Raw genomic sequence first — 19855 nt, forward strand, 5'->3', positions numbered from 1 at the left:
CATGGGCGCATTCTCCTTGCATTTCTTCACATTGTTTTCCCTGTTTGTGTCCAGCTCTGCGTCCCAATTTCTATTTTTTTAAAGGATGCCTGTCATACTAGATCAGGGCACAGCTAATGACCTCCTTTTGTTGATGTTGTTTAGTGGCTAAGTTCTGTCTGATTCTTTGGCGACCCTATGGACTGTAATTCTGCAGGCTCCTCTGTCCATGGGATTATCCAGGCAAGAATATTGGAGTAGGTTGCCATTTCCTTCTCCAGGGGATCTTCCTGACCCAGGGATCTAACATGTGTCTCCTGTGTCTCCTGCATTGGAAGGCAGATCCTTTACCACTGAGCAACCAGGGAAGCCCATTTTTAACTTAATTACCTTGGTAAAGACCCCTTTTCACAGTAAGGTCACATTCTCAGGTACTGGGGCTAGGACTTCAATATACCTTTTTGGGGGGACACAATTCAACCCATAACATTGTGCGTGGGACTAAAACAAGTTCTAACAGAGAAAAGATCTCATCATCTTGTTCCTAAGCACAATATCTTACATATAATAAGCACAAAAATAAATAGTCCTTAAATGAATGAAAGTCCACTATTAAGAGATATTATTGAAAGAATCCTGCAGTTAATTAGGGCTCAGAATCACATGCATACAGCATCAGGCAGGAACATATATGCATGAAGTGGCTCTAGTGAACCAGTGAACTGGAGGAGATATTCTAGTCATATCTAGTTGATCCATTAAAGAACATGGATCCAGTGTGTTAAACCTTCCAGTTTTCCAAGAGAAGTCAGATATCCAGAGACAATATCCAGATATTGTATCAGAAGAAATCTTTCAATTTCAAATAGTTGTTGTTGTTCAGTTGCTAAGTCATATGTCACATCTGACTCTTTGTGACCCCATGGACTGTAGCACGCCAGGCTCCTTTGTCATTCAATATCTCCTAGAGTTTGCTCAGATTCATGTCCATTGAGTCATTGATGCTATCTAACCATCTAAGCTTCTACTGCCCTCTTCTCCTGTCCTCAATCTTTCCCAGCATCAGGGTCTTTTCCAGTGAGTCAGTTCTTCCCATCAGGTGGCCAAAGTATTGGAGTTTCAGCTTCAGCATCAGTCCTTCCAATGAATATTCAGGACTGATTTCCCTTAGGATTGATTCATCTGATTTGCAGCCCAAGGGACTCTCAAGAGTCTTCTCCAACACCACAATTCAAAAGCATAAATTATTTGGCACTCAGCCTTCTTTATGGTCCAACTCTCACATCCACACATGACTACTGGAAAAACCATAGCTTTGACTATACACTCCTTTGTTGGCAAAGTGATGTCTCTACTTTTTAATACTCTGTCTAGGTTTGTCATAGCTTTCCTTCCAAGGGGCAAGTGTCTTTTAATTTCATGGCTACAGTCACCATCTGCAGTGATTTTGGAGCCCAAGAAAATAAAATCTTCCACTTTTTTCCCTTCTATTTGCCATGAAGTGATGGGACCAGATGCCATGATCTTAGTTTGTTTAATGTTGAGTTTTAAGCCAGCTTTTCTACTCTCCTCTTTCACCCTCATCAAGAGGCTCTTTAGTTCCTCTTTACTGTCTTCCATTAGAATGTATCATTTGCATATCTGAGGTTGTTGATATTTCTCCCAGCAATCTTGATAACAGCTTGTGATTCATCCAGCCCTGGCATTTCGCATGATGTACTCCTCACTTAAGTTAAATAAACAAGGTGACAACATACAGCCTTGTCATACTACTTTCCCAGTTTTGAACCAGTCAGTTGTTCCATGTCTGGGGCCATTAGAAGTATAAGTTATTGCATCATATGTGCAGTGCAATGCATGTTTGAGCACAGTATTTTGAGTGAGTGATAACTGCTTCCTCTGCAATATACACCGTACCTGGAGCTCCAGGAAAAGGAAACGTAAGCAATAAAAGAGAATTCCCATGAGTGATCTGGCAGAGAGGGTAAGCCATTGTTCCAAAATAAACAATGATAATGGCAAATAAAACCTATCTGTAGGCTGCACATGGTCCTGAGGCTCTCTGATTCCAGCCTCTGGGTTCAGGTAACATCAGATGCCCTGTGAGGTCACATCTGCAATAAAATGCAATGATTCTATCTTCTAGGCCATGGTAAGTGTTGAAACATCTCACTTCAATTGTAGTCATGCAGGGCTGGCACTAGGCTAAGGCGAGTGAGAGGGTACTTGCCTGGGGCACAAAATTTAAATGGGCATCAAAACACAGATAAATAATATTTGAATACAGTATTTAAAAATCAATCTTAATGTTAAAAATCCATGGTGATCAAAAAGCTTGCAGTTTTGAATAAAGAGGATCCAACTTTGCACGTGCAGAGGCTGGGCTCACTAGCCTCACCTTAGTCCTGGCCCTGCTGTCCTGGTTCACTGATGCTTACCCTCCCTGCCAGATCACACATGGGAGCTCTCTTTTATTGCTTACGTTTCCCTTTCCTGGAGCTCCAGGTACGGTGTGTATTGCAGAGGAAGCAATAATCACTCACTCAAAACACTGTGCTCAAGCATGCTCTGCACTGCACATATGATGAAATGACTTAGGCTTCCAGTGGCATCTCAAGGTTTTCTCCCTCCTCGGAAAGAATGCCTCTTGAGCGCTCTTGTTTCTTCTCTTCTGAGATGTTGCAACTCATTTCTGATGGAATTGCCTGAACTATACTTTTCTTCCAAGTTTCAGCTTAATACCTGCTTACTTCTGCCACACTGCTAGATGCTTCAGATGGAGATCTGTCTCTAGCCCTGCAACAGCTTGCCAGTGGAGTCCAACAGATGCAGGTCTGTTACCATGGAATGCTCTTATGGTGGTTCAGCTTTCAGCTTAGAAATCACATCTGAAACGGTTTAAAGCTAGACATTATAGAGAACACCGTGACCTTTCCTAAGCAGCCACTCACAGTACAGACCTTCTCATCCATCATCACAGCAGACTCCTCCATGAGATAATTAATGTGCACAATTAGGTAATAACTGAGGGCAAAATTTAATTCAGGGTTGTCACAATCTCTAGAAAGCTTTCTTCAAAGCTTAAGAGCCATAAGACATGTCAACCTCACACAAGGACTAACATACCCAGTTATGCAAATAATATTTGTGTGCTTTTTCACTTCATTTGTGTCCGACCCTGCGACCCTATGGACGAGGACCTGCCAGGCTCCTCTGTCCATGTGATTCTCCAGGCAAGAATATTGGAGTGGGTTGTCATTTCCTTCTCCAAATCTATTTATCAATTGTCAAAACACTCATTGGGAAAACAGTTAGAACTAGCATAGACACTTCAATACTGCCTAATCCCTGTAACCATAATTTGAATAAGAACAAGATATAATGAAGTCCCAAGTTCCTATGAAATCTGGGTCTTCAGACATTAGAAAACAAAAAATATAGTTAGAAAATTTGATCAGGACAGCTACCTGATCATATATCCTGACTATCCTGCTCTGTGAAACCTTCCTTGTTCTTAACCTCTGATAAATTTGATCATAATTGTCTATGGATCCTGCTATAAATTCATAGCATCTTTTACCCTTATGTGTATATTTGTCTCCATGTTGTGCTTTCTCTACTAGACTAAGACTCTCTGAAGACAAGTATCTTATCTGAATTTTTTTTTATTTCTTATACACATAGTATATGCAATTTTTTTGAATTGGTGTAAATAAAAGACCACCACTATCCCAACACACAAAATCACCAGCTCTTATGACTTTCAAAGAGGATTTCACGGTAACTGACATTTATCATCAGAAAGCATTTTTCACATCAAGGTATTTTTAGCACATTGAAAGTCACTGTATTTCTTTCATGCTCTTTATTATCTCATATAATTCTGTCTTCATATAAGATTCACATGAAGGTCAGTGTAGTTCACTGGTGATAATTGTGAGCTGCCCAGATTCAAATCCAGGTTCAGCCACTTATTATTACCTGTGCTTTAATTCCTCATCTGTGAGATGGGGGTGAAAAGTAATCAACCTCAACTTGTTAATGAGACCTAAAGAGTCAATTCATGATAAGTATTAGAACAGTGCCCTAAACAGAGTAAGAACTCAGTACACATTGGTCACTATTAATAGTATTACTCACACTGATAGCCCTAAACCATGGAGAGAGGGAAAGATGATGGATCCAAGGTAAGTGAAAACAAAAAGGAGATCATTAATCTTCTGGGGCTTGGCCAGCAAACACCTGGAAACTGGCTTTTAGGGACCAAATGAACAACTGGGATTCAGGAAGGAAATACAGCTGCAAAAGATGGAGTCATATTCTAGCCTTTCTGTTCTAGAATGAAGAGGACTCGGCAACTCAGAAGGCTTCTTCCTAGAGCAGGAAGCCTTGCCCGTTCCACCTGATGGCAGAGAAGTCCTTACAAGGATGTAGCCAACAAAGGTGGATGGGTGAGATCCAGTTGGGTTAGGAAGGGAGACAGTAGAGGGGTTCACAAGGCTATACCGGGAGCCCAGAAACAGACCTAAAGCTCTCTTCTCATCGTTATAGATGGGATGTTGCCACTTTTCTTTACCAGGCACATACTCAGATCTCCCTTTGGCTATGGCCCCAACATTTTGAACTGTTGCTATCTGAAGTGAAAGTGAAAGTCGCTCAGTTGTGTCTGACTCTCTGCGATCCCATGGACTATAGAGTCCATGGAATTCTCCAGGCCAGGATACTGGAACGGGTAGCCTTTCCCTTCTCCAGGGTATCTTTCCAACTCAGGGATCAACCCCTGGTTTCCCTCATTGCGGGCAGATTCTTTACCAGCTGAACCACAACTGGCCTTTAAATTGTGTTGACTTTACTTTCTGTCTCCTTAGCAACTACGATTGCTTTCAGCATTTCTGGGTTTGCTTGAATCTTCCCCCATTTCATTGTTATCAGTGTTGTCTTCTGGACACAGATAAAACTCTTCCACAAACAGGTCTTTGGTTCAGGTAAAATTTTTAGAACCCCAAGTTGCTGGTTGCTAAGGGGACCAATGTATGCAAATAGCATTCACAGTAAGGGTTCCAGGAATGGAGTTTTCTGTTGAGCCAACAGGTGTGATGTGTATTTACTCCTGTGACTCAGATACTGTACCTGTTCCCTCTTCGCCGATTTATCAGGGATCTCTTCTGTTCTTCTCACCTTGGTATCACATTATGCTCATTTTAATTAAAATTGAGATGTCAAATATTTACTGTTTTATTTTTAACAATTATTGATGAAAATCTGTTAGCCACCAAGCACAGCCATGAGTAGAATAAATGGCCTTTTTTTCTTGTTTTTATTTCTACCCCAACAGTAGAATGCTGTTTTGTGGTAGTGTTTTTTTGGACAAAAGTTGGGTATAAAAAAACTTTACTGTTTTGCATTAATATTTTCTCAAGAAGGGGAACCAGTAGTGTATTGTTCAGATTCCAAAACACCTTGCCAACCTTCTTGGTAGCTAACTATAGCGTTTCTTTTGCCTGCAGTGATGCATGTTGTTTGTAACGTCTTCATATGTGGCATTACATTTTTCACATACATTTTTCACATACTATTTTTCACAATATACTGCCACATATTTATGGCAATATAGATTTTAAATCTATGTATGTTTCCCGCTACCCTTGACTCTGAATTCTGAGTTCAGAGTTAAGTACTCTTTTACTATGATCCTATAACATATAGTAGGCATTCAATAAAAATTTACCATTGCTATTGTCTATTGCTATTGAACCATTGCTATTGTTTACACATAAATAATACATATATACTTTAAAGCTCTAGGGATTGGTAGATAAAATATGAAACCCAGACAACCCTCTCGGAAAAGATTTATCTAGCTGGGAAGACAACATTTCCATGAACAAAAATATGAATCATAAAGACAGAGCTAGAAGGTACCACAAAGGAAATCTGCTAAGGTACATAATGAATATTTATTTAAATAAATTACATGGGAGCATATGCCAGTTATATTTGAGAACCTCTCTTTGAGAATACTTTGTTAGCAATCCATTTGAAATATTAAATATGAAGATGTTATTTTTAAAATTCAATTCATGATGATTTTTTGTCATTAACTTGGGCTAGATTCCATTAACGTTCATCCAGTAAAGGCATCATCTCAGAGTCAATCGTTCCATGTAGAAACCATTATGTATGACATGGTTGTGATGACCACGTATAACATGATTATGGTATTTATTATGTCAAGGGTATCTCTTTCCCCCTTGACAGTGAAATCCTTACGGTAGGGATGGACTCACCCTCATGTCACTCTCCCTAATACCTAATACATAGCAGATTCTCAATAAAGCCTTGCTAAATCTCCTGTATTTTAGCAACCTCAGAGACTTTTTTGTTTATAAACATTTTGCCAATTTTTAAGTAGCAAATATTACAAAATAACCTAAAATAGTGTAAACCTGGATTTTAAAAGTACTAACATTTTGCCATATTTGCTTCAGATATATTTTTTTTCTCCTTTTTTGATAAAAAAAATCATATTACAACCACAGTCCTGATTCACCGAGCCCATCCTGTTCCTTTTCTCTGTCTCCTTCTCCCAAAATAACGGCCTCCTGGAGTTGGTGCTCATCCTTCTTGTGACTGTAAATGTGTTTTTCTCATGTGCCTATGTAGCCATAAAAATATAAAGCATTTTAAAATTTACATAAGTGGTACTGTATTAAATTAATTCTTTTCAACTGGCATTTTTTTTTTCCACTTAAAGCTTACCTTGTCAAGATTTACCCATGTTGAGATATGCAGAGCTTTTTCAGAATGATCCCTAATCAAATTTAGAGTAAAAATCTTTATCACTTAAAATCTAATATTTGCCTTAGGTTATAAAAATGAAAGAAAGTCTTATGAATATGAGGCAAAGAGTCTCTTTCATGCCTTTTCACGTTGTTAGACTACCTTGACCAGCCCTTTCTACTCACTGCTTTATCAAAGCAAAAAGTCCTGAGTTAAGAGCCAGGGATTAGAAATGATAGACAAGGCATGCACTTTGCATACTGACCCAAAGATCCACACCAAAAACTGTCCAGCAGTCACCAAATTCACACCCAGGTTAGAGTATTGGCAAGAAAAGGAGATGGGAGGTTTTCTTTTGAAATTTAAGAAGAGACATCTTTCTTTTCCTTTCCTCTCAGTTTTTACTATGACTTAATAGTTAGACAGGCTCTTAACTCAGAACATGGGTTGCTAATGTAAGTTGTCCACATTTCCCATCAAATAAGATTGTAGTGTTTGTGAAAGCAAAGCAGTAGCTTAGAAGAAGAGACTTGCTTGTTAATCATGTGCACAATTTCCTAAAAACATTTTCCTAGACAAAGTCCTTTTTATCGTTTGGCTCCTGGGTCCTGCTACTGCTGCTGCTGCGGCTAAGTTGCTTCAGTTGTGTACGACTCTGTGTGACCCTATAGATGGCAGCCCACCAGGCTCTGCCGTCCCTGGGATTCTCCAGGCAAGAACACTGGAGTGGGCTCCCAGTTCCTTCTCGAATGCATGAAAGTGAAAAGTGAAAGTGAAGTTGCTCAGTCATGTTCAACTCTTCGGGACCCTATGGACTGCAGCCTACCAGGCTCCTCCGCCCATGGGATTTTCCAGGCAAGAGTACTGGAGTGGGATGCCATCTCCTTCTCCACCTGGGTACCTAATTCTCATTTAATATGAAACCGAAACACTGAGTCATAATTTACCTCTAGTCAATAACCAGATGAGTACTGCTAAGGGAAAGAACTTTAGTTTTGAAATCCTAAATGTTTCAATAAATGTATTTCATATATCTTAACTCACAAATTAGATGCTTGAATTTCTTACTTTTCATTCTTTTTATTTTCCCCTAAAAAATCTAGCTAAGACTAAGGACCAATAAAAAGTCTTTTGGAAAAAAATTTAAAGAACACCTAAATTTCTCTGGCTCAAATCAAGTCTTTGAAGACAGATAAAATAGGCGGCAGCTCCTGGCTTTGTAAGAGGATTTATCTGAGTGCATCTTCAAATTAGAGTACCTCTAAAAATCTTGTTTAATTTTAAAAGTTCTGTTTACAAAAAGTCTAAAAAATACCTGCTTAAAGCATTAGATGAATCTCTATGGGTAAGAATGCAGAGCCTTGATAATATAATATCTAATCCCTCAATTTAAAATTAGTTTAAATAAGTAGTATATTGCATTACTTGCAAATTTTTCATCCTTTATTACCTTTCATTTCTAAAGTTTCCCCAAATCAAATCATAACCTAATCTGTTTAATAAGACACAGCTAATGTTTAAACACTGCACAACCCACAAACACAAGAAATAAACAGGAGGTATGGCTTCCCAGGTGGCGGAGTGGTAAAGAATCCACCCTGCCAATGCAGGAGACACAAGGGACGTGGGTTCAGTCTCTGGATCAGGAAGATCCCCTGGAGAAGGAAATGCCAACCCACTCCAGTATTCTTGCCTGGTCAATCCCACGGACAGAGGAGCTTGCCAGGCTACAATCCATGGGGTCACAGAAAGTCTGACGTGACTGAGCACGCACACAGCTAGCAGTGGGAAGGAAGCAACAGCAGAAAGAAGACAGACCTTTTCTTTGAAACTGCAAAGGAATTCAAGTATAAGTAATATAATTAGTAGAGATGGACTTCAGCGTGAGCTCTTGAATATTAAACAATCCTGCCTTCAGTGAAGCTTGGCTTTGATGTTTAAGAAAACCAGAGTGGCCTGTTTCCCAGCTCCTGGAAGGGCAGACTCAGTAGTACTTTTGCTGGCTCCCTCCCTGTCCCAGGTTCCAGCTGTACCTAGAGCAAGCCAGAACTTTCCCAGTTACCTGCATCCCTTTATGGAGGAGCTCAGTGTCTGAGCAGTGAGGTCCTTAGAAAATGGTGAGCAAGCCAAGCCTGTTGGAATCGCCCAAGGAAACAAAAACTGTTCAAGACACTGGATTCTGCAGCCTCCGTCACCAAGTTGATGCCGCCAAGCAGTTTCTGGGACTTGGGAAGTTTCTGAATTTTCTGAACTCTATGAAATCCAGTTATTTATTTTCTTTGGTTGGATCCATCCGTATTAAATACTTATAGACATAAGCTTTTAAAAATGCAGACTTGACACAATTTTGTCTCAATGATCAGGATAGTTCAGATATTTCAGATAAATGTGGTATTTTAACTCTAACGTTTCATGTAGAATCCCATTTCTCTAATTCTTTTTGCATGAGTACCTGTGAGTCTACATAGCTTACTTAGATTACCAAAAAATGCTTAATTACCTGGTAGATAGATAGATATTTCAATAGATAGATAACAATCCCTTTTTCTCAGTGATGTCATCCCCACGTCATGTTTCTTTTCCTACTTTAGGACTGCTCAAGGGAACTGATCCATAAACCGCACCCCCCCCCACCCCCCGCCAGACACATTCTGTGGGGCCCCTTCCACTCTGGTTGCTTTTAAGTTCTTACTTTTACAGTCAACCAGCTATTAATTTTGTTTTCCCTTCAAAAATATAGTGAAGGGAGGATTTTTCTAGTGGTTCTATTTCTTTGTGTTCTTTCTCCATTTCTACTCAGCCCCAAATCCGCCAGTTTCCTCAGTTATGATATTCCAGTAGGGAAATGAAGGCTAGTATGTCATGCATTTGATGTGTTTCCTTTACTCTCTTCCCAATCAAAAGAAATCTGTCTGCCTGCCATTCAGAGAATTGGATTAAGAGATAACTAGCTAACATTGTATGTTGTTTGATGATGTATACTTCTTTCAGGTAACATGCTGCTGCTGCTGCTAAGTCGATTCCGTTGTGTCCAATTCTGTGCGACCCCATAGACGGCAGCCCACCAGGATGTCCCGTCCCTGGGATTCTCCAGGCAAGAACACTGGAGTGGATTGCCATTTCCTTCTCCAGTGCATGAAAGTGAAAAGTGAAAGTGAAGTTGCTCAGTCGTGTCCGACTCTTAGTGACCCCATGGACTATAGCCCACCAGGCTCCTCCGTCCCTGGGATTTTCCAGGCAAGAGTACTGGAGTGGGGTGCCAATAGGTGCATATAAAGGAAGCTTTGTTCACAAAGTTTAGTGCTAAAAATGTCAGTCATTATGGCAAATTGATGAAACAATTTAATCACCCACAAAGATGATCTTTTAGAGTCTTACAGTGTTTAAAGTATATGGTGACAATCACAGTTTCTAGGATTGGCCCACATGTTTACATTAATTGTTCATGAAGAGAAGTCTCAGTAATCCCAACAAATCTGGACGAAATACAGAACAAATTAAACAAGAGTCAGTGCTATTTTTCAGATAGCTTAAAGAAATGCTCCCTTCCCTCACTTGGCTCCCAGAATGCTGACAGCAGGCTTAAGTCAGTTCCCCAGGCCAAGGATTAGGTAATTCCTCTATGGAGAAGTTGACAGGCCCAAGAAGAAAGGTCTGGAGCTCACTGTCTGCCTGATCCCTGTAGTAAAGTCGCTACTCAGAACCTCACCACTCCACAGGCACTTCTCACCACACACACACATTGCTGTTAGTTCTCATAAACACAAATGGACCACCAGGGATCATCGAATATAAGAGGAAATCCTTTAATGCAAAAAAGAGCAAAACAACTAAAAAAAAAAAAAAAAATCTCAGCACACAGAGACAATCCAGAGACCAAAAGATAATTTCACAGACACTGTAAGTTTTATTCTTAGAGCTAAGAGAAGTAACTAGGTGAGATGACAGATATGATGATTAGCTTGATCGTGGTAATCATTTCCAAAACATACTTATACAAAATCATCATACTGTACTCGTTAGATAAATACAATTTTTATTTGTTGTTTATATCTCAGTAAAATAAAGAGATAAACCTAAATTTTTAGTGAAAATTCAATAAAATTAATTATTGATCAAAAAAAGTCAATCCAAAAAATAACAGGAGGTTATAAAAAAGAAGTGATCAGGAAACAAAAAGAAACTCTTGGAAATCATAATTTGGGTTGCCCTAATAAAAAATTGCAGAGAAGTTTGAGCAGATACATCTGAGGGTACTCCTTGGAAATTAACAGAAAACACAGAGAATAGAAAAGAGGAAAGAAAATATAAGATGGAGTATTAGTTCAGAGGCTCTAGTGTTAAAATAGTAGTAGTTCTGGAAAAAGAGACTTTAGCAGAGAAAAGTGTCAGGGAAATAATAGAAAAACTTCTAGAACTGAAGACCAAAAGTCGTCATACTGAAATACCTCATGGAACATACATCTCAATAAATGAAAAAAACTAGAAATTCCCAGAGCAATGGAGAAAAAAAGAAGATCCATAACACTTCAAAAGAGAAGAAATAGGTCACTTACTACAAGGCAGAATTTAGAATGATTTTGAATGTATAAGTAAGCTTCCCTGGTGCCTAGCTGGTAAAGAATCTGCCTGCAGTGCAGAAGACCTGGGTTCAGTCCCTGGGTTTAGAAGATCCCCTGGAGAACAGAAAGGCTACCCACTCCAGTATTCAGGCCTAGAGAATTACATGGACTGTATAGTCCACGGGGTCACAAAGAGTCAGACACGACGGAGTGACTTTCACTTCACTTGGACATATAAACCCTAATACCAGAATTTGAAGAAAATTTAGCAAAAAGTGCAATTTCAGAGTAGAAATGATGTCCAAATGAGAATTCTATACCTACTAAACTAATCCTATGAGTTTATTTTTTTTTACTTTTTTTTTAACTGATGGAAAAATGCTTTACAATTTTGTGCTGGTTTCTGCAAACTGGAATTGCAAATTGGTCATAATTATATATATATATATATATATATATGTATATATACATAGTTGGTCATAATTAGATATATATATTATATATATATATATATATCCCTTCCCTCCTGAGCCTCCCCATTCCTCCCCACCCCATCTCTCTATGTCATCACAGAGTGCCAGGCTAGGCTCCTTGTGTTATTTAGCAACTTCCCATTACTATCTATTTCCCACATGATAGTATATATATATGTGTATATGTCAAGGCTACTTTCTCAATGTATCCCACTCTCCCCTTCCCCTGCTGGGTCCACGAGTCTGGTCTCTACTAGGTTCATCCGTACCATTTTTCTATATGTGTGTTAATATACAATACTTGCTTATCTCTTAGAATACAGTTATTTTCAGACATGCAAATTCTCAAAATATTTACCTTATATGTTGACAAGAAATTTAAAACATTCAAAAACGATCAGGACAGAAGACCAACATCAATCAGAATGCATGTCTATCATTAACTATCCATGTCTATCTATGTGGGGCATAATGTGGATTCTGCCCAGTTTTTTGTGAGCTCTTTCTCAGCAATTGTGGGATGATACAGCGGTAAAGAATCCACCTACCAATGCAGGAGACATAAGAGACGAGGGTTCCATCCCTAGATCAGGAAGATTCCCCTGGAGGAGGGCAAGGCAACCCACTCCAGCATTCTTGCCTGGAGAATTCCATGGACAGAGGAGCCTGGTGGGCTACAGTCATAGGGTCGCCAAGAGTCGGACACGACTGAAGCAACTTAGCACACATGCTCCAACAAAGGCAAGGAGCAGAATAAGAGATTGGAAGACACGCAGCACAGGATATAGAAATGAGGCAGACGCAATCCACAGAAAGATGGCACAGGGAAGCCCAGGACTTCAGAGATCAGACAGCCCCAAGGAGCACATTGTCTGATTAAAAGAGGATATGAGGAAGGCTGGAGAGATGTCTGCAAGTAAAAAAATGAACGTGACAGATTTCCTCATGGGTGATACAGTGAGAAAAGATTTCTATTTCTGTCAGAGACTTGAGGATCCATATAATGATACGTACATGGGAAACAACAAATTAAAAAATAAGGTGATTGTTAATTTCAGAGAAAAGACAACTAACACTCAAAAGGAAATACAGTCACATTTCACTATGTGGGTCACAGTGAATACTATTTTTAAATATTAGTAATGTAAACACTGAATATTGGCAACCAATAATTGTGGTCTAACACCCTTGTACCTGTTTGCTTCCTAACACAATATGTGCATTTAGTCAACAAATCCCACAAAGTCTAGCCCGTGAGTAGTTTACACCCTTTCTTCTCCATCCCACGGTTTATAGTGCCGAGTCTTACCTGGCGGTGGGTGACCTCAGCTGAGAGGTCAACCCAGGGTCCTACCAGGATCAAGACTAGGTGCAGAAACTGAAAAATGGCTGGGCGTGGGTGACTGAAAACTCACTAAGCCGAAACAAAATCAAAATCAAACCAAGGAGAGTAATTAAGACAAAGGAAAGAAATTACCCAAAGAATGATGTTACTGAAGACAGTAATGAGAGCAAATTGGTCAAAAACAGACTCAAGCAAGTTTCTGCCACCCATTTGCTTTGTGACTGCCTTGTTCCTTTTTTTCCCTATAAAATGGAGATAATGATAGTACTTTCCTCACAGGGCTGTTCTGAGGATTACATCATTTGTGACCTGCAAAGGGTGTAGAAGTGTCTGACACATAGATATTCGTTATTATCACTAGCACAGTTACTCTCTGAAGAGGCAGGAAAAGCATCTTTCAAATGTTTATGACACACGGAGTAGAAAATCCAACATATGAGTATGCATGGAGATGTGGACAGGGAAGGGTTACCTTATCATTTTGCACCTGGATTCCTGCTGTGGGCTCGGAGTTGGTGCCCTGGCCTCTGCCGTATCTCTTTCTAACCCTCCCCTCGCCACTGGTCAGAATCCAACCTTGCTATAAACTTTCCAGTGGCTTCCCACAGCCTTCAAAATAAAATCCCAGCTACTGGCAAGTTGCAGAGGCTCTTCATTTGCGTGTTTCTTCAGGTTCATGTTCTATCTTGCTTCCACATATTATGACGCGAGTTCCCAGCCTTTTACTGCTATGTTTGCCCAAACAGCACAAGCTCTCCCAAGCTGACATCTTTGCATAAGATCTCCTTGCTCCTTGACCCAAATCCATCTGGATAACTTCCATTCATCCTTCCGGACACCTTCCAAGACTGAGCGTTACCATCTCCCTCTTCTCTTCTCTCACAGGAAACTTTTTGGACTCTTCCTTCCAGCACCAAGTTTATTCTTTTATAATTCCCATTTCACCGTATTACATTCTTTCGTTTTCTGGTACATTCTTTCTCCTTTGAAATCAGAGCGTAAATCTTTCACTTTCTAGATTCACAAATTTCAGACCAGGGGTCAACATGTAGTGGAAGTTTTAATAAATGTTTGAAGAGTGTATAAAATGAGTTTTGGATCAGCAGTTCTACTTTCAAACATATTAAAAGATTTTCAAAGCAGGTCTTTGGTTTAAACAAATCTTCCGTGATCTTATTTGCACAGTTGCTACACTATTTAATTAATAGTGTTGAACTAAACTTCAGTCCACTCCACATCTAAGGGTCATGAGTACCAGCTTAAAGATTTGACTTTGCATTTTGGGCTTAGGGTTCTTGTAGATTCTATGTTTGTCTTACCTTCCTTCTTAGAGTTGGCCTTTTGGAAGCTTGATATATTTATTTTCCCACTATGTTCCACCTACATGTAAAATACTGGATGTTGTAGAATTGCTAAGGTACTAGACACAAAATTCAGTGAGTTTGGCTTATGAGCTGACCACAAGTCTTGTTTGGATCTCAAAGGGTTTAAACTGATCTGAAGTGGTGCTTAAAAAAAAAAAAAAAAAAAGTTGGAGCTATTAAAACCAAAGTAGAGAGTGTTTATTGAGCAGGATTCATCTCTTTTCTTTAAATTAAGTCCACTCTCTTATCTGTGTCTTTGGTTTCCAGCATGTTTTGATTCCCTGAGAGAAATTTCTGGCCTTTTGAACAGGCTTAGACAATTAACTCTGTCAGAGACTTGTGTAGAATTTAATGAATGCCATGTATTGACTAGAGCCGAAAGGAAGAATGTTACTGTTAAAATCATAATATTGTGTTGAGGATTGTTAGTATCTATTATTACACTGTAAAATTACTTTAAACTGCCTAATAATTTATAAATAATTTTTAGAATTTAAAGTCAGTGTTTAATTAAAGCTTCGATAACTTTAAGATTATTTTCTTCTAAAAATAAAACAAATGCTAATAAATCCTTCTTTATCCCAACTATCCCTTGACTATTTCCTAAATAATATGTTTCCAAAGAAACAGGCTGAGCCACTGTTAATTACTTAAATTAATTATCAGGACAACTATTTTTATTAGAGAAAAACAATACATCTGGAATAGTTTTAAAGAAATTCACTTCTCTCTTAAATCCTCTCAGATATACAAAGTAACTCTTAAGATATTTTTGGAAGGCCTCAAGAGTTTGCACCAGTGAATTAATTAAGTTTTAATCCACAGACTATTTGCATATTTGACAAGCTATCATAAATTTTTAAATCAACAGACACATAAAAATAATAATACAATTAAAACTTGTTCTTTGGAGGTTTTTTCTTTTAAAAGAGACATTGAAACTTAATTTAAAAAATAAACTATATAAATACTCGAGAGATTCATATTTGTAACTAATTTCAAAATTTAAAGTATGTCAAACCTCATTATTTTTACATGGATGCTTAAAGCAGATGCTTCAAAGCATTTTGAGAATAAGCAAAGACCATATTGTTTGAAGGTGATAATAGTTGATAATAGACGAATCCATCAATAATAAACCTCACTCTCATACAAGCTATGATTGGGAGATATACGCAAAGCTTTATCTATAAGCAGAATTATTTCTATAGAAGAAATGTTCATTGTCCATCATTAGAGCTATGGTTTAATAAATCATGATATATAGGCATTATTGAACATTACATACAAATTAAAAACTGTTTCTTGAAGATATTTTAATGATATGGGAAAATATTCTCAATCTGATTAAATGAATATTTAAAGGGCTTAGAAGTTGAACATGGTACATAGCATGATATATAAATCAGCTACTATAATATCAATTTTTAAAAAGGTGGTAAAAACAGAATGTATTACATGCTACCAATTTTGTGCTACATCTATTTCTATTATATATGGTTATGTGATCCAAATTTTCCTAACATTCATGTCTTCTGTAATTAGAAAATTTATTGAGAATTTAAAAAATATTTTAAATATGCATATATACCAATGCAACAGACATGAACGTGGACAAACTTCAGGAGATGATGAGGGACAGGGAAGGCTGGTATGCTGCACTCCATGAGGTCGCAGAGTCAGATATGACTTGGTGACTCAACAACAACAACAATATATATAATCTTCTAGCTGTACAATCATATATTCTTATACTTAATATTTAGCTTAAATAGACAAATGTCTTCCTAAATGTATCCCTTCATATTTTTATATCCACACAAAAAGTGATAAACTTAAGAAATCATATTTGGTGTTGATATTATTAGTCTCAGTTTGAGAAGATAATTTGTATTCAGTAAATATCTAAGGCATCAGAATGAAGAATGAGTTTCCACTCAATATGGTAAAATGAGTTACAAAAGCAACTCACATGATAGGTATGTAGAGAAAATGCAGATTCATGATTTTGTCTGAAACTGCTCTGATCTTCCCCAAATCCCTTACCTGCTATATGGCATAAGAAAAAGGGAGAAAGGGAGGGAGGGAGGGAGGGATGAATTGAGTTCAAGTCAGTTCAAAAGTCCATTTGAGGGATTTCCCTGGTGGTCCAGTGGTTAAGAATCTGCCTTCCAACACAGAGGATGTGGGTTCTGATTCCTGGGCAGGGAACTAAGATCCCACACGCCCACAAGCCACAAGTACTAAGTTTCTGCACTAAGTCAGGAGCCACAACTACTGAGCACACAGCACCTCAACGAGAGGGAAGACCATGAGCCACAACAGAAATCCACCCCTAGAGCTGATACAGCAAAAAAAAAAAAAAAAAAGTCTATCTGAGCCATTAATTTATACCAGACACCTAGGTATTATATGTCCTTTGGGAATATTTGCTCTGTCCTCAGTCACAACCCCTCCTTGCTTCTTTCAGAGATGGGGTCTAAGGAACAGAACAGTGTTTACTTGTCCCTTGGTACTGGGAGGAAGATAGCCACAGAGGCATGCCCCTCCTTTGTTTTGAGTTAGTTGACGCCCTGAAGTATCATCAGGCCAGTCTCTTCCAGAGCATTCTGCTGGTATCAACACATGACGTCTGGGGTCAATACACCGAGAGTCTCTATTCTGCCTGTGGGTTGGGGTTCAGGCCCTGCCTGCTGACTCAGCCTCACCTCAGCTCTGGCTGGCTGGCACTGCAGACCCTCTGAGGTTTGGCCAAGTCTACAGTCCCTAGGCCGGGTCTGCTGGCTCTCACCTCGGAACCCATGCTTCAGGGAAACTGAAGCCGGGCCGTACACTGCCATCTATATAAGCTTCAAGACTGCAGAGTCCCCAGGCACACTGACCATGCTGGTTTGTCCTGTCAACTGTGTTCAGCCCCAAGCTCACCCCTCTCTGTTGCCTCAGCCCCTCCATGCATGAGGACCATGTCACTAAAGAGAAGCAAGGCCTAAGAATGTCGGCAACCCACACTCCTATGGCCTCATGGCTCAGACCAAGAGGGTATGATTCTGACTTTTTACCCACATTTTCTTTTTATCTTTCTTCCCCTTCTCCAGGGTTCGATTAGGTAGATTTTTCTTTTACTTCATCTTTTCTCTATCACAGAGTGCCTGTATATAAAATTATCTGATCTAGTTTGGCCAGACCTGGCATTTTAGACTGTTAAATGGGAGCTATAGAGATTTAGAAAATTATTTTTCTTTCAACAGCCTCTGGCTTTTAAAGCCACTGATTTGCTGCAAGAGTCTGTATTGAAAGTCATAAAATAAATGATTTCTCTTTCTTTCCTTAACAGTCTTAATCTCACTTCACCCCAAGGCAGATGGATGCCTTGAGTTGTTTGTATGTTGAAAGTAAAAAATAAAATAAAAGCATCTGAACTTTCTTCTAAGTAGCATTTTTTACTATTTGTATCACTACTGACTTAGCAAATTTTACTCATTATTAACTTATCAAGTTAGAAGAAGGATGGAAAAACTTTCTGGATTAATAGCTTTATTGGAATGCTGATTACCTAAAAAGAATTTCAAATACTGGCAAGGATTCTGTATTCAGAGTCTGAATCATTAATTTAACAGATTACGTATTGAGTTCCTATTATATACTAGCCATAACTCTTGGCACCAGGAAACATTCTGTAAGCAAGACAGGCATGACCTCTGTACACTTAGTGCTGAAATTCTTGGGCAAGGAGACATACACATATACATACATACATGCATATGCCCAGATACACACATGAGAGAAACAGAAGTGAGAAGAGCCTGTGTGAAGAAATAAAGTAGTTTACTGTGACCCAAGAGACTGGGTGACTTTTGCATGGAGTACCAATCTAAAGCTGCTCAGAGTGACTTTTAAGCTAAAATCAGAATGACAAGAAGGAATCTGGCATATGAAGATAAGAAAGAAAAGACAGAGCTATTTGAAAAGCCCTAAAGGGAAACATCAAAACTTGGCAAGTTCAAGAAATTGAGACAGAAATGTCTTCAGTCTGGCTTGAGGGTAAAACGCAAGGAGAAAAGTAGAATAGAAATTGGAAAGGTCAATGAAAGCGATTATGCAGGGCTTTGTAAACAAAGAGAAAAGGTTTGGATTTTTTCGAGTGCAAAGGAAGGCCATCCCACAGGATGCTTTTGATAGGGAAATAATTTTACCTTTGGGGAAAGACTGTGGGAGAAAAAAGTGGAAGCAAAGCTTGTCTTAGAAAACCTGGTGACTGCCAACGAAGGCTCAGGCTAGAGAGATAGTAGTATAAAGAAAGTGGATGCATTTAGTACACGTTTTGGAGGTAAAATGAGCAGGATTTTTTGATGAATGATAGAGGAATCAAGAATAATTTCTTTGCTTCTGGCATGTTCTGAAAAGATATATACAGTTAGAATGAGCATATACCCATCCCCAATCTGCATAACTTATAGTCCTGGATTCATCGTTAGTTCAGTCAAATTGCAGCTCATAACCCACAATTCTGTCCCTCCTAGAAGGGCAAGGAGGTGGTGAATATCACAAACATGAGGAAGTGCCTCTCGCAGCCAGTGAATAGGTAAGTGACCTGTATCTACCCAGTGGAGGGGCATGGCTGCCATCACGGGGAAGAGAAAGAGATGCTATTCCTTAAGAGGGTTGGGGCAGGGCTTCAACCGAGGATACATGGCATTCAAAAACTGAACCTATTTCATGTTTTCTTTTTCCCTTTTTATTCCTCATATTATACTTTCCTATTCTCCAGGTTTCTTCTCCCTCTCTTTTTCTTACTTCTGAAAATGTGTTAGTTTTGCCCTTCATCGTCATCATCACGATCGTATCATAATCATCACCATCAGCACCGCCATCACTGCTGCCGTTATTTATTGAGCATTACACCAGCACACACTGACAGTCTGTATTACTTCCTGAAACTTCCCTGGGGGAGACATGATAGACCCCTTGAAAGGTACCCTGGGCTTGACAAGACAAAGCAGCTTACCCAAGGCTAGGTCACCCAGCCAGGAAGCGGCAGAGCTGAGTGTGAAAACAAGTCTGTCTGCCTAAGCTCTCAGGCTCTGCGACTCCTCTCTCCTTCCTTCATATTCCTTGTCTTCTCTTTCCCATCCCTGTCTCCTTTCTTCTTTCTCCCCTTCATTCTGGCTTCCCCTGACCTCCTCCTGGCCTGTCTGTCTTTCCTTCTTCTGTCTCTTCTCCCGTTGCCTTCTTCTACTCTAGTCAGACTACCCTGCCTCGTCCTTCTGTCTTATCTGGCTATTCCTGATCTGAAATTTACTTTATTATTACAAATAGAAATTAGAAGTTATGTACTATTAGAACTGAGAGAAC

The 19855-nt window shown here is 39.1% G+C and overlaps 1 protein-coding gene across 1 annotated transcript in view; it reads right to left on the reverse strand.

The window, feature by feature from the left end:
• The window catches only part of KCNK2 (potassium two pore domain channel subfamily K member 2), a 225171-nt gene that overhangs the window by 148480 nt on the left and 56836 nt on the right, over positions 1-19855 (reverse strand). The gene's annotated exons all lie outside the window — the stretch shown is intronic.

This window comes from Bos taurus, chromosome 16, assembly GCF_002263795.3.
Source record: "Bos taurus isolate L1 Dominette 01449 registration number 42190680 breed Hereford chromosome 16, ARS-UCD2.0, whole genome shotgun sequence".
Classification (NCBI taxonomy): Eukaryota; Metazoa; Chordata; class Mammalia; order Artiodactyla; family Bovidae; genus Bos; species Bos taurus.